The sequence below is a fragment of the Pseudophryne corroboree genome, chromosome 9 (genome assembly GCF_028390025.1).
Source record: "Pseudophryne corroboree isolate aPseCor3 chromosome 9, aPseCor3.hap2, whole genome shotgun sequence".
Classification (NCBI taxonomy): domain Eukaryota; kingdom Metazoa; phylum Chordata; class Amphibia; order Anura; family Myobatrachidae; genus Pseudophryne; species Pseudophryne corroboree.
Window position 1 is genome coordinate 419476103 of NC_086452.1, and position 12931 is coordinate 419489033.

General features: G+C 48.9%; 1 protein-coding gene across 1 annotated transcript in view; it reads left to right on the top strand.

Annotated features, from left to right (window-relative positions):
- LOC134958374 (monocarboxylate transporter 2-like) overlaps nucleotides 1-12931 on the top strand; it is a 136585-nt gene that overhangs the window by 66191 nt on the left and 57463 nt on the right. The window lies entirely within an intron of this gene.

Consider the following 12931-nt stretch of genomic DNA (forward strand, 5'->3'; position numbering starts at 1 on the left):
ACATGTGCAGAGAGAGTTATACCCCTTTCACATCGCAAAAATAACCCGGTATCGACTCATATTGCCGGGTCGACATGGCTCAGTGTGCGATGTGAAAGGGGCCTTGGGGAATTCCCGGGTTGCCTGAACCGGTAATTCAACCCGGGTAATAAGAAGGGTTATTCCCAGGTTGAATACCGGGTCAGGAGCAGTGTGAATGGATTGCCGGGTCGATGCGGCCCGGTACCCATTCACAGCATAGGGAGAGGCGGCGCGGAGATGAGTTCATCTCCAAGCGCCGCCTCCACCCCCGCTACCAGCTCCGCCCCCCACCACTATGGTAACCGATCCGGCATATTGCCGGGTCGGAAAGCGAGCAGTGGCAGCTCAGAGTCTCCATTGCCCGATCCCACCTGGGAAGGATCCGTTTACAATTCCCGGGTGGGATCCGGCATTGGAGATGTGAAAGGGGTATTAGATTTGGGTGGGGTGTGTTCACACTGAGATCTAATTGCAGTGTAGAAATAAAGCAGCCAGTATTTACCCTGCACAGAAACAATATAACCCACCCAAATCTAACTCTCTCTGCACATGTTACATCTGCCCCACCTGCAGTGAACATGGTTTTGCCGAATAGTGTGCTTTTTTTTGTTTACCAACAAACCTGAATAACCCCCTTTGTCTGCTATCTGAACACTTATACAAATAGAAAAGAATTACGGCCATGATCATTTAGACTGGGTTGTGCTGGGACATATAGTTTCATACCATTTATCACGATACACTCTGCTTAACTCCATGTGGGGAAAAGGCCTCAGCGACTATACAGGGCACACATTTTCTTCCTGCGCCCTACGTAGTAACTTATCACTTGTATTCCTGGTAATTTCCCACCACCTGCGCTCTCTCTCAGATCATGTGACAGATTAGACAATATGTGTAACATAAATCAGTATTAGTAAGAGGCCAATATCATCACAGAGGGAATGAAAAAGTATGAAATCCTCAATGAGCTGAGCCAATGATACGTGACGTGTTTTGCTTATGAATAATTGTCTGGAAAAGTCTGGGTGACCAAGTGGATTAAAAAAAGAAGACGGGTTCAGCGATTTAAAGATCATGATATGTCTAAATAGCGTGTCCTGGTTATTAGCCCTTTTACTGCGTGACTGAGCATTGCGGTTTATAACGGCTGATTGTAAGCGACTCTCGTAATTATGCAGCTCACTAAACAAGATAAGTTACAATCACATTTAGCCTTAATGGCTCTTGAGTCAGTAAAAATGACACAGCACCAAGAGGGACAAACAAACACTGTTTATGTAATGCAACAGGTTAATACGCCCGAAGAATTAATATGATCATTCAACCAGGCTGCCAATAGATCGCATAATGAATTATCTGACCTTTGGACTGTCAAATAAGCTGTTTCATAGAGTTTGATCGAGCATCAAAGGGCAACTAGAGAAACTAAATGTGGGAAGGTGACAAACATCATATTTGACCTTATAGCAATGAAGATCAACTAGAAACTGAAAGGCAAAACATTATTTCTCTTACGTCCTAGATGATGCTGGGGACTCCGTAAGGACCATGGGGTATAGACGGGCTCCGCAGGAGATAGGGCACCTAAAAAGAACTTTGACTATGGGTGTGCACTGGCTCCTCCCTCTATGCCCCTCCTCCAGACCTCAGTTAGATCTTGTGCCCAGAGGAGAAAGGGTACAATGCAGAGAGCTCTCCAGAGTTTTCTGTTTTAAAGAATTTTGTTAGGTTTTTTATTTTCAGGGAGTCCTGTTGGCAATAGGCTCCCTGCATCGTGGGACTGAGGAGAGAGAAACAGAGCTGGCTTGTCAAGTTGGGCACTGTTTCTAAGGCTACTGGACACCATTAGCTCCAGAGGGTGTCGTAACACAGGTCTCACCTGGGGTTCGTCCCGGAGCCGCGCCGCCGTCCTCCTCACAGATGCCGAAGATAGAAGCCAGGTGAGTATGAGAAGGCAAGAAGACATCAGGCGGCAGAAGACATCAGATCTTCCTGAGGTAAGCGCGCAGCGGTAAGCTGCGCGCCATTGCTCCCAGTACTCACACACAAGCAGGCACCGAAGGGTGCAGGGCGCAGGGGGGGGGCGCCCTGGGCAGCAATATTCCTCATTTTGTGGCAATATAAGCAGGATTAGGCTGTGGCACGGTAAATCCACAAATCCCCCGCCATTTTTTAATATAAGTTTACTGGGACCGAAGCCCGCCGTCGGGGGGGCGGGGCTTGATCCTCAGCACTAACCAGCGCCATTTTCTCCACAGAAACTGCATGAGGAGAAGCTGGCTCCCTGATCTCTCCCCTGCTGTACTTCACAGGCTGGAAAAAAGAGGAGGGGGGCACTTTGGAACGCAGTGAGTGGGAATTAAGGCTATATATATAAAAAGCGCTATCTGGTATATATATTCCAGTGTTTTTAAGCGCTGGTGTGTGCTGGCATACTCTCTCTCTGTCTCTCCTAAGGGCCTGGTTGGGGTTTTGTCCCCTTATAGGTTAATCCCTGTGTGTGTGGGGTGTCGGTACATGTGTGTCGACATGTCTGAGGCGGAAGGCTTCTCCAAGGAGGCGGTGGAGCAAATGAGTGGTGTGTCCCCGTCGGTTGTGCCGACCCCGGATTGGATGGACATGTGGCATATGTTGAATGCAAGTGTGGCATCTTTACATAAAAGGCTTGATAAGGCTGAATTACGGGGGACATCAGGGGGTCAATCCTCGGATTGGACCGACTCACAGGGCCCGTCGGGGTCTCAAAAGCGTCCCTTAACACAAGACACTACTACCGACACGGATTCTGACTCCAGTGTCGACTACGACAAAGTAAAATTGCACCCGAGGGTGAATAAAACCATTCAGTGTATGATTGTGGCAATAAGGGATGTGTTACATATTGAGGATGAACCCTTGGTCCCCGACACAAGGGTACACATGTTTAAGGAAAAGAAACAGATTATTAATTTTCCCACATCTCATGAATTAAATGATTTCTTTGGAAAAGCTTGGGAGACTCCGGAAAAGAGACCGCAGATCCCCAAAAGAATTTATATGGCATACCCCTTCCCTAAGCAGGACAGGGAGATTTGGGAATCACCCCCCACTGTGGACAAGGCCCTGACACGCCTGTCCAAGAAAGTGGCGCTACCGTCTCCTGACACAGCAGCCCTTAAGGACCCTGCAGATCGCAAGCAAGAAACTACCTTAAAGTGTATTTATTCTCATACGGGTGCTGTGCTAAGGCCGACAATTGCGTCGGCATGGGTGTGTAGCGCAATTCCAGCTTGGACAGATGAGCTGACAGATCAATTTGATAATATGGATAAGGATACTATATTCTTAACTCTAGTCGATATAAAAGACGCAGTCTTATTTATGAGGGATGCTCAAAGGGACATTGGATTGCTGGCTTCTAGGGCCAATGCCATGTCTACCTCAGCGAGAAGATCCTTATGGACTCGCCAATGGACGGGTGATGCGGATTCCAAAGAACATATGGAAATAGTACCCTATAAGGGTGATGTATTGTTTGGGGATGGGCTGACGGACCTGGTTTCCACAGCTACAGCAGGTAAATCAAATTTCTCTGACGTCCTAGTGGATGCTGGGAACTCCGTAAGGACCATGGGGAATAGCGGCTCCGCAGGAGTCTGGGCACATCTAAAGAAAGCTTTAGGATCACCTGGTGTGCACTGGCTCCTCCCCCTATGACCCTCCTCCAAGCCTCAGTTAGATTTCTGTGCCCGACGAGAAGGGTGCACACTAGGGGCTCTCCTGAGCTCTTTGTGAAAGTTTTAGTTTAGGTTTATTATTTTCAGTGAGACCTGCTGGCAACAGGCTCACTGCATCGTGGGACTAAGGGGGAGAAGAAACGGACTCACCTGCGTGCAGAGTGGATCGGGTTTCTTAGGCTACTGGACATTAGCTCCAGAGGGACGATCACAGGTTCAGCCTGGATGGGTCCCGGAGCCGCGCCGCCGGCCCCCTTACAGAGCCAGAAGAGCGAAGAGGTCCGGTGAAATCGGCGGCAGAAGACGATCCTGTCTTCAGATAAGGTAGCGCACAGCACCGGTGTGCTGGCAAACTCTCCCTCTGTCTCCCCAAAGGGCTAGTGGGTCCTGTCCTCTATCAGAGCATTCCCTGTGTGTGTGCTGTGTGTCGGTACGTTTGTGTCGACATGTATGAGGAGAAAAATGATGTGGAGACGGAGTAGAGTGTCTGTAATAGTGTTATCACCCCCTAGGGGGTCGACACCTGAGTGGATGTACTGTTGAAATTGCGTGACAGTGTCAGCTTTGTATAAAAGACAGTGGTTGACATGAGACAGCCGGCTACTCAGCTTGTGCATGTCCAGACGTCTCATACAGGGGCTCTAAAGCGCCCGTTACCTCAGATACAGACGCCGACACGGATACTGACTCCTGTGTCGACGGTGAAGAGACAACCGTGATTTCCAATAGGGCCACTCATTGCATGATTGATGCAATGAAAAATGTTTACACTTTTCTGATAATATGAATACCACCAAAAAAAGGGGTATTATGTTTGGTGAGGAAAAACTTCCTGTAGTTTTCCTAAATCTGAAAAATAAAATGAGGTGTGTGATGATGCGTGGGTTTCCCCCCGATAACAATTGATAATTCTAAAAAGTTATTGGCAGTATACCTTTTCCCGCCAGAGGTTAGGGTGCGTTGGGAAACACCCCCTACAGGGGATAAGGCGCTCTCACGCTTGTAAGAACAAGGGCTCTACCCTCTCTTGAGATGGCCGCCCTTAAGGATCCTGCTGATAAAAAGCAGGAGGGTATCCTAAAATGTATTTACACACATACTAGTGTTATACTGCGACCAGCAATCGCCTCAGCCTGGATGTGCAGTGCTGGGTTGGCGTGGTCGGATTCCCTGACTGGAAATATTGATATCCTAGATAAGGACAGTATATTATTGCCTATAGAGCAATTAAAAGATGCATTTCTATATATGCATGATGCACAGCGGAATATTTGCCGACTGGCATCAAGTATAAGTGCGTTGTATTCTACCAGTAAAGTGGTCAGGGATTCCAAACGGCATTTGGAAGTATTGCCTTAAAAAAAGGGGATGTACCCTAGGTCGCCTCTCAAAATAAGACGCCGTATTATCAGGCGCAGTCCTGGTTGGCAAGCGGACAAAAGGGTTCCTCTTTTCTGCTCGTGACAGAGGGAGAGGAAAATGGCTGCAGAGATCAGCCAGTTCCCAGGAACAGAAACCCTTTTCCGCCTCTGCCAAGCCCTCAGTATGACGCTAGGGCTTTACAAGTTCAGGCACGGTGGGGGCCCGTTCTCAGTGAATTTCAGTGCGCAGTGGGCTCACTCGCAAGTAGACCCCGGGATCCTTCAGGTGTTATCTCAGGGGTACAAAATTGGAATTCGAGACGTATTCCCCTCGCCGTTTCCAAAAAGTCTGTTTTACCGACGTCTCCCGCTGACAGGGAGGCAGTTTTGGAAGCCATTCACAAGCTGTATTCCCAGCAGGTGATAATTAAGGTACCCCTCCTGCAACAGGGAACGGGGTATTATTCCACACTATTGTGGTACCGAAGCCAGACGGCTCGGTGAGACCGATTTTAAAATCTAAAATCTTTGAACACTTACATACAGAGGTTCAAATTCAAAATTGAGTCACTCAGAGCAGTGATTGCAAACCTGGAAGAAGACTACATGATGTCTCGGGACATCAAGGATGCTTACCTTCATGTCAAAATTTACCCTTCTCACCAAGGGTATCTCAGGTTATGGTACAGAACTGTCACTATCAGTTCAGACGCTGCCGTAGGGAGGGTCCACGGCACCCCGGGTCTTTACTGAAGTAATGACCGAAATGATGATATTCCTTCAAAGGAAGGGAATTTTTAGTTATCCTTTACTTGGACGATTCCCTGATAAGGGTAAGATCCAGGGAACAGTTGGAGATCGGTGTAGCACTATCTCAGGTAGTGTTGCGGCAGCACGATTGGATTCTCAATATTCCAGATTCGCAGCTGGTTCCGACGACTTGTCTTCTGTTCCTAGGGATGATCCTGGACACAGTCCAGAAAGAAGGTGTTTCTCCCGGAGGAAAAAGCCAGGGAGTTATCCGAGCTAGTCAGGAACCTCCTAAAACCAAACCAAGTCTCAGTGCATCAATGCACAAGGGTTCTGGGTAAAAATGGTGGCTTCCTACGAAGCAATCCCATTCGGCAGATTCCACGCAAGACTTTCCAGTGGAACCTACTGGACAAATGGTCCGGGTCGCATCTTCAGATGCATCAGCGGATAACCCTGTCACCAATGACAAGGGTATCCCTCCTGTGGTGGTTGCAGAGTGCTCATCTTCTAGAGGGCCACAGATTCGGCATTCAGGACTGGATCCTGGTGACCACGGATGCCAGCCTGCGAGGCTGGGGAGCAGTCACACAGGGAAGGAATATCCAGGGCTTATGGTCAAGCCTGGAGACATCACTTCACATAAATATCCTGAAGCTAAGGGCCATTTACAATGCTCTAAGCTTAGCAAGACCTCTGCTTCAAGGTCAGCCGGTGTTGTTCCAGTCGGACAACATTACGGCAGTCACCCACGTAAACAGACAGGGTGCCACAAGAAGCAGGAGGGCAATGGCAGAAGCTGCAAGGATTCTTCGCTGGGCGAAAAACCATGTGATAGCACTGTCAGCAGTTTTCATTCCGGGAGTGGACAACTGGGAAGCAGATTTCCTCAGCACGACCTCCACCCGGGAGAGTAGGGACTTCACCCAGAAGTCTTCCACATGATTATAAACCGTTGGGAAAAACTCGACAGGTATTGCGCCAGGTCAAGGGACCCTCAGTCAATAGCTGTAGATGCTCTGGTAACACCGTGGGTGTACCAATCAGTGTATGGGTTCCCTCCTCTGCCTCTCATACCCAAGGTACTGAGATTGATAAGATGGAGAGGAGTAAGCACTATATTAGTGGCTCCGGATTGGCCAAGAAGGACTTGGTAACCGGAACTTCAAGAGATGCTCACGGAGGATCCGTGGCCTCTACCTCTAAGAAGGGACCTGCTTCAGCGGGGACCTTGTCTGTTCCAAGACTTGCCGCGGCTGCGTTGACGGCATGGCGGTTGAACGCCGGATCCTGAAGAAAAAAGGCATTCCGGATGAAGTCATCCCTATCCTGATCAAGGCCGGGAAGGATGTAACCGAAAAACATTATCACCGCATTTGGCGAAAATATGTTGCGTGGTGCGAGGCCAGTAAGGCTCGACGGAGGAAATTCAACTGGGTCGATTCCTACATTTCCTGCAAACAGGAGTATCTATGGGCCTGAAATTGGGGTCCATTAAGGTTCAAATTTCGGCTCTGTCGATTTTCTTCCAAAAAAAAAAAGAACTAGCTTCAGTCCCTGAAGTTCAGACGTTTGTTAAAGGGGTACTGCATATACAGACTCCTTTTGTGCCTTCAGTGGCACTTTGGGATCTCAAGGTGGTTTTTGGGTTCCAAAAGTCACATTGGTTTGACCCACTTAAATCTGTGGAGTTAAAATATCTCACAGAAAAAGTGGTCATGCTGTTGGCTATGGCCTGGGCCAGGCGCGTGTCAGAATTGGTGGCTTTATCCTGTAAAAGCCCTTATCTGAGTTTCCATTCGGACAGGGCGGAATTGAGGACTCGTCCTCAGTTTCTCCCTAAGGTGGTTTCAGCGTTCACCTGAACCAAACCTATTGTGGTGCCTGCGGCTACTAGGGACTTGGGGGACTCCAAGTTGCTAGACGTTGTCAGGACCCGGAAAATATATGTTTCCAGGACGGCTGGAGTCAGGAAATCTGACTTGCTGTTTATCCTGTATGCACCCAACTAGCTGGGTGCTCCTGCTTCTAAGCAGACTATTGCTCGTTGGATTTGTAGTACAATTCAGCTTGCACATTCTGTGGCAGGCCTGCCACAGCCAAAAATCTGTAAATGCCCACTCCACAAGGAAGGTGGGCTCAGCTTGGGCAGCTGCCAAGGGGTATCGGCTTTACAACTTTGCCGAGCAGTTACTTGGTCAGGAGCAAATACGTTTGTAAAATTCTACAAATTTGATACCCTGGCTGAGGAGGACCGGGAGTTCTCTCATTGGGTGCTGCAGAGTCATCCGCACTCTCCCGCCCGTTTTGGGAGCTTTGGTATAATCCCCATGGTCCTTACGGAGTTCCCAGCATCCACTAGGACGTCAGAGAAAATAAGAATTTACTTACCGATAATTCTATTTCTCGTAGTCCGTAGTGGATGCTGGGCGCCCATCCCAAGTGCGGATTGTCTGCAATACTGGTACATAATTATTGTTACCAAAAAATTCGGGTTATTGCTGTAGTGAGCCATCTTTTCTAGAGGCTCCTCTATTATCATGCTGTTAACTGGGTTCAGATCACAAGTTGTACAGTGTGATTGGTGTGGCTGGTATGAGTCTTACCCGGGATTCAAAATCCTTCCTTATTGTGTACGCTCGTCCGGGCACAGTATCCTAACTGAGGCTTGGAGGAGGGTCATAGGGGGAGGAGCCAGTGCACACCAGGTGATCCTAAAGCTTTCTTTAGATGTGCCCAGACTCCTGCGGAGCCGCTATTCCCCATGGTCCTTACGGAGTTCCCAGCATCCACTACGGACTACGAGAAATAGAATTATCGGTAAGTAAATTCTTATTTTTTTTACCATATATTCCCCAACAGCAAAAGAAAGTAACACCCTATCAGATGCAGTCCTTTCGGTCGCACAAGTCCAAAAGAGGTCGGGGATCCTCTTTCCTCGTCAGAGGTAAGGGCAGAGGCAAAAGAGCACCTGCTTCGGCAGGTGCCCAGGAACAAAAGTACTCCCCGGCTGCTCCAAAACCCACAGCATGACGCTGGGGCTCCCCTGAGGGAGTCCGCACCGGTGGGGGCACGTCTTCGACTTTTCAGTCAGGCCTGGGTCAGATCAGACCTGAATCCCTGGGTGTTGGAAATAGTTTCCCAGGGGTACAAACTGGAATTCGACGAGGTGCCCCGGTGCCGATTTTTCAAATCGGCCCTACCAGCTTCCACATCGGAATGGGATGTAGCGTTAGCTGCAATTCAAACGCTGTGTATACAGCAAGTGATAATCAAGGTTCCCCTGCACCATCTGCACTTGCATCGGAAAATAACTCTGTCCCCAGGGGCCAGAGTGTCTCTCCTGTGGTGGTTGCAAAGTGCTCACCTGCTGGAGGGTCGCCGGTTCGGGATTCAGGACTGGATCCTGGTTACCACGGACGCGAGCCTCCGAGGATGGGGAGCGGTCACACAGGGAGAAAAAAAAAAAGAAAAGAAAAAAACTTTCAGGGACTTTGGTCAGACCAGGAGTCCTGTCTACACATCAATGTGTTGGAACTCAGGGCCATTTACAACGGCCTTCGACAAGCGGAGAGTCTTCTTCGAAACCTACCGGTTCTGATTCAATCAGACAATGTCACAGCAGTGGCTCATGTGAACCGCCAAGGCGGGACAAGAAGCAGAGTCGCGATGGCGGAAACCACCAGGATTCTTCGCTGGGCGGAAAATCATGTAAGCGCTCTGTCGGCTGTCTTCATTCCAGGAGTGGAAAACTGGGAAGCAGACTTCCTCAGCAGACACGATCTTCTTCCAGGAGAGTGGGGACTTCATCAAGAATTCTTTGCAGACATAACACGTCTTTGGGGAACTCCTCAAATAGACATGATGGCGTCACGCCTCAACAAAAAGCTTCGGAGGTATTGTGCCAGGTCTCGGGACCCTCAGGCAGTGGCAGTAGACGCTCTGATAACACCGTGGGTGTTCAAATCGGTCTACGTGTTTCCTCCTCTTCCTCTCATCACAAAAGTGTTGAGGATCATAAGGCAAAGAAGAGTACAGACGATACTCGTTGTCCCAGACTGGCCTCGAAGGGCCTGGTACTCAGATCTACAAGAGATGCTCACAGGAGATCCCTGGCCTCTTCCTCTGAGGGAAGACCTGTTGCAACAGGGGCCCTGTGTATTTCAGGACTTACCGCGGTTACGTTTGACGGCATGGCGGTTGAACGCCGAATCCTAGCGAAAAAGGGGATTCCGGAAGAGGTCATCCCTACTTTAATAAAGGCTAGGAAGGAGGTGACGATTAAGCATTATCACCGTATCTGGCGAAAGTATGTGTCTTGGCGTGAGACCAAGAATGCACCTACGGAAGATTTTCATCTGGGTCGTCTTCTTCACTTCCTACAGACAGGAGTGGATATGGGCCTGAAATTAGGCTCTGTTAAGGTTCAGATTTCGGCCCTCTCGATTTTCTTTCAGAAGGAATTGGCTTCTCTTCCAGAAGTCCAGACGTTTGTAAAGGGAGTGCTACACATCCAGCCTCCGTTTGTGCCTCCAGTGGCACCGTGGGACCTCAACGTGGTGTTGCAGTTTCTAAAATCACACTGGTTTGAACCGCTTAACAAGGTTGAGTTGAAATTTCTTACTTGGAAGGTGGTCATGTTGTTGGCCTTGGCATCGGCAAGGCCAGTATCAGAATTGGCGGCTTTGTCACACAAAAGCCCTTACTTGATTTTTCATGTGGATCGAGCTGAATTGAGGACACGTCCGCAATTTTTGCCTAAGGTGGTTTCTTCATTCCATGTGAATCAACCTATTGTGGTGCCTGTGGCTACAAGTGACCTGGAGGATTCCAGATCCCTGGACGTAGTCAGGGCCTTAAAGATTTATGTAGCCAGGACGGCTAGAATTAGGAAAACAGAGGCCCTGTTTGTCCTGTATGCGGCCAATAAGATTGGCGCACCTGCTTCGAAGCAGACTATTGCTCGCTGGATCTGTAATACGATTCAGCAGGCTCACTCTACGGCTGGATTGCCGGTACCAAATTCGGTTAATGCCCATTCCACTAGGAAGGTGGGCTCTTCTTGGGCGGCTGCCCGAGGCGTATCGGCATTACAACTTTGCCGAGCGGCGACTTGGTCGGGGTCAAACACTTTTGCTAAATTCTACAAGATTGATACCCTGGCTGATGAGGACCTAGCGTCTGCTCAGTCGGTGCTGCAGAGTCATACGCACTCTCCCGCCCGATTGGATGCTTTGGTATAAACCCCATGGTCCTTACGGAGTCCCCAGCATCCTCTAGGACGTAAGAGAAAATAAGATTTTAAACCTACCGGTAAATCTATTTCTCCTAGTCCGTAGAGGATGCTGGGCGCCCGTCCCAGTGCGGAAACTCTGCAAGACTTGTATATAGTTGTTGCTTACATAAGGGTTATGTTACAGTTGAATTTGGTCTTGGACCGTTACTGTTGTTGTTCATACGGTTAACTGGTTATGTATGATCCAGGTTACATGGTATGATTGGTGTGGGCTGGTATGAATCTTGCCCTTGGATTGCTAAATCCTGCCTTGTATTGTCCATCTCCTCTGGGCACAGTTCTCTAACTGAGGTCTGGAGGAGGGGCATAGAGGGATGAGCCAGTGCACACCCATAGTCAAAGTTCTTTTTAGGTGCCCTATCTCCTGCGGAGCCCGTCTATACCCCATGGTCCTTACGGAGTCCCCAGCATCCTCTACGGACTAGGAGAAATAGATTTACCGTTAGGTTTAAAATCTTATTTTTGCTGTAAGCCTGTGTATTGTACTGAGTAACAAAACAAAAATGGAATAACGGAGGTTCTTGGATTCTCCAGCATGCTGCCGACTTATCACTTATTGACAATTTCATCTTTAAAAATGTGTTGGAAGGGAATTACTGGGGGTCCTACTAGGAGAAAAGGCAGGGGAAGGGGGGGAAGGGTGGGTGGGGGTTAGGGTCATCAAGATGGAATATGCAATGAGACCCTGTCCACTTGCCCAGTGTGGCTGGTCTGCTTTATCAGGAATCTGGGAGAATTCAAGAAATTCTGGAGTCTGACGGCATTCTGGGAGAGAAGGTAAGTAGGTCTTTGACGTTATAGTGTTTTGCTTTTATCCTCAGAAAGGCTTCTCATTATACACTTTCACAAAGGGTGGGGTGGTGGAAGCTGGGCCATAGGGAGGGGTCGGAGAGCAGTGCCTTGGTCCTGGGGCAGCACCACTGCTGCCCCATGGCTCCTCCACCTTTCTAGCAAGGTGCTTGGTATGGCACCCTGCGGCCAGTAACAATGCTGCAATGCTGCTTGAAACATCCAAAGAACGATACGTCTCGGAACCTGTAGTGTACAGATCCACTCGGAGCGGCCGTGCAGCTCTCTACTTTATTCTGCCTTGCCCCCTTGCGTGATGTCACATGCTCGGGGGTGGGGCTAACACAGGGTGAAAGTGAGCCCTGCAATGGCACTGGCTGGAAGTAAAATAACACAATATAGGGTGAATCTTCTCTTTATATTGTTTGTTTGATTTTTGTACTTTAAAGGAGGAGTTTCAATTGTTTTTCCCCAAGGCCACCACTAAATGGCACCCAATGGAGCATTTCAGTTGTTGCTCCATTTGGGCGCGATGGGCCACTGGGAGATACATTTCAGTTGGCAGCCCCCGAGTTAATCAGAGAGGGGTGGTGCTTTTTCCCCCACCTGGTATCCCCCCCAGCACACTGACTATTAACAATTCTTGAACCTATCTGGCAATAGAAATTCAGAGAGTTGGTCACATCCGTTTGCAAAGACATGGTTAGCTGCTTAGTCGCATCAAGGCTTCTCCGATATCCGCAGTCCTAACACTACATAATAGCAGTGCCCACATAGGGCCATGTGATTTGTCTACAGTATGGCCTCATGATAAAGGCTCATACTAAAACGCATCCAGACTGAGGGCTAGCTTACCTGGGAGCCATCACTAAGATCTCCCATTAGCACTACAAGGACCAGCATGCCTTCCAAATGCTGCTCCCATTCAATGCCTTCTCACACATGCAGACAAACAGTGTTAGCAGCTCAATCATTCCTGGAGATAATTATATATC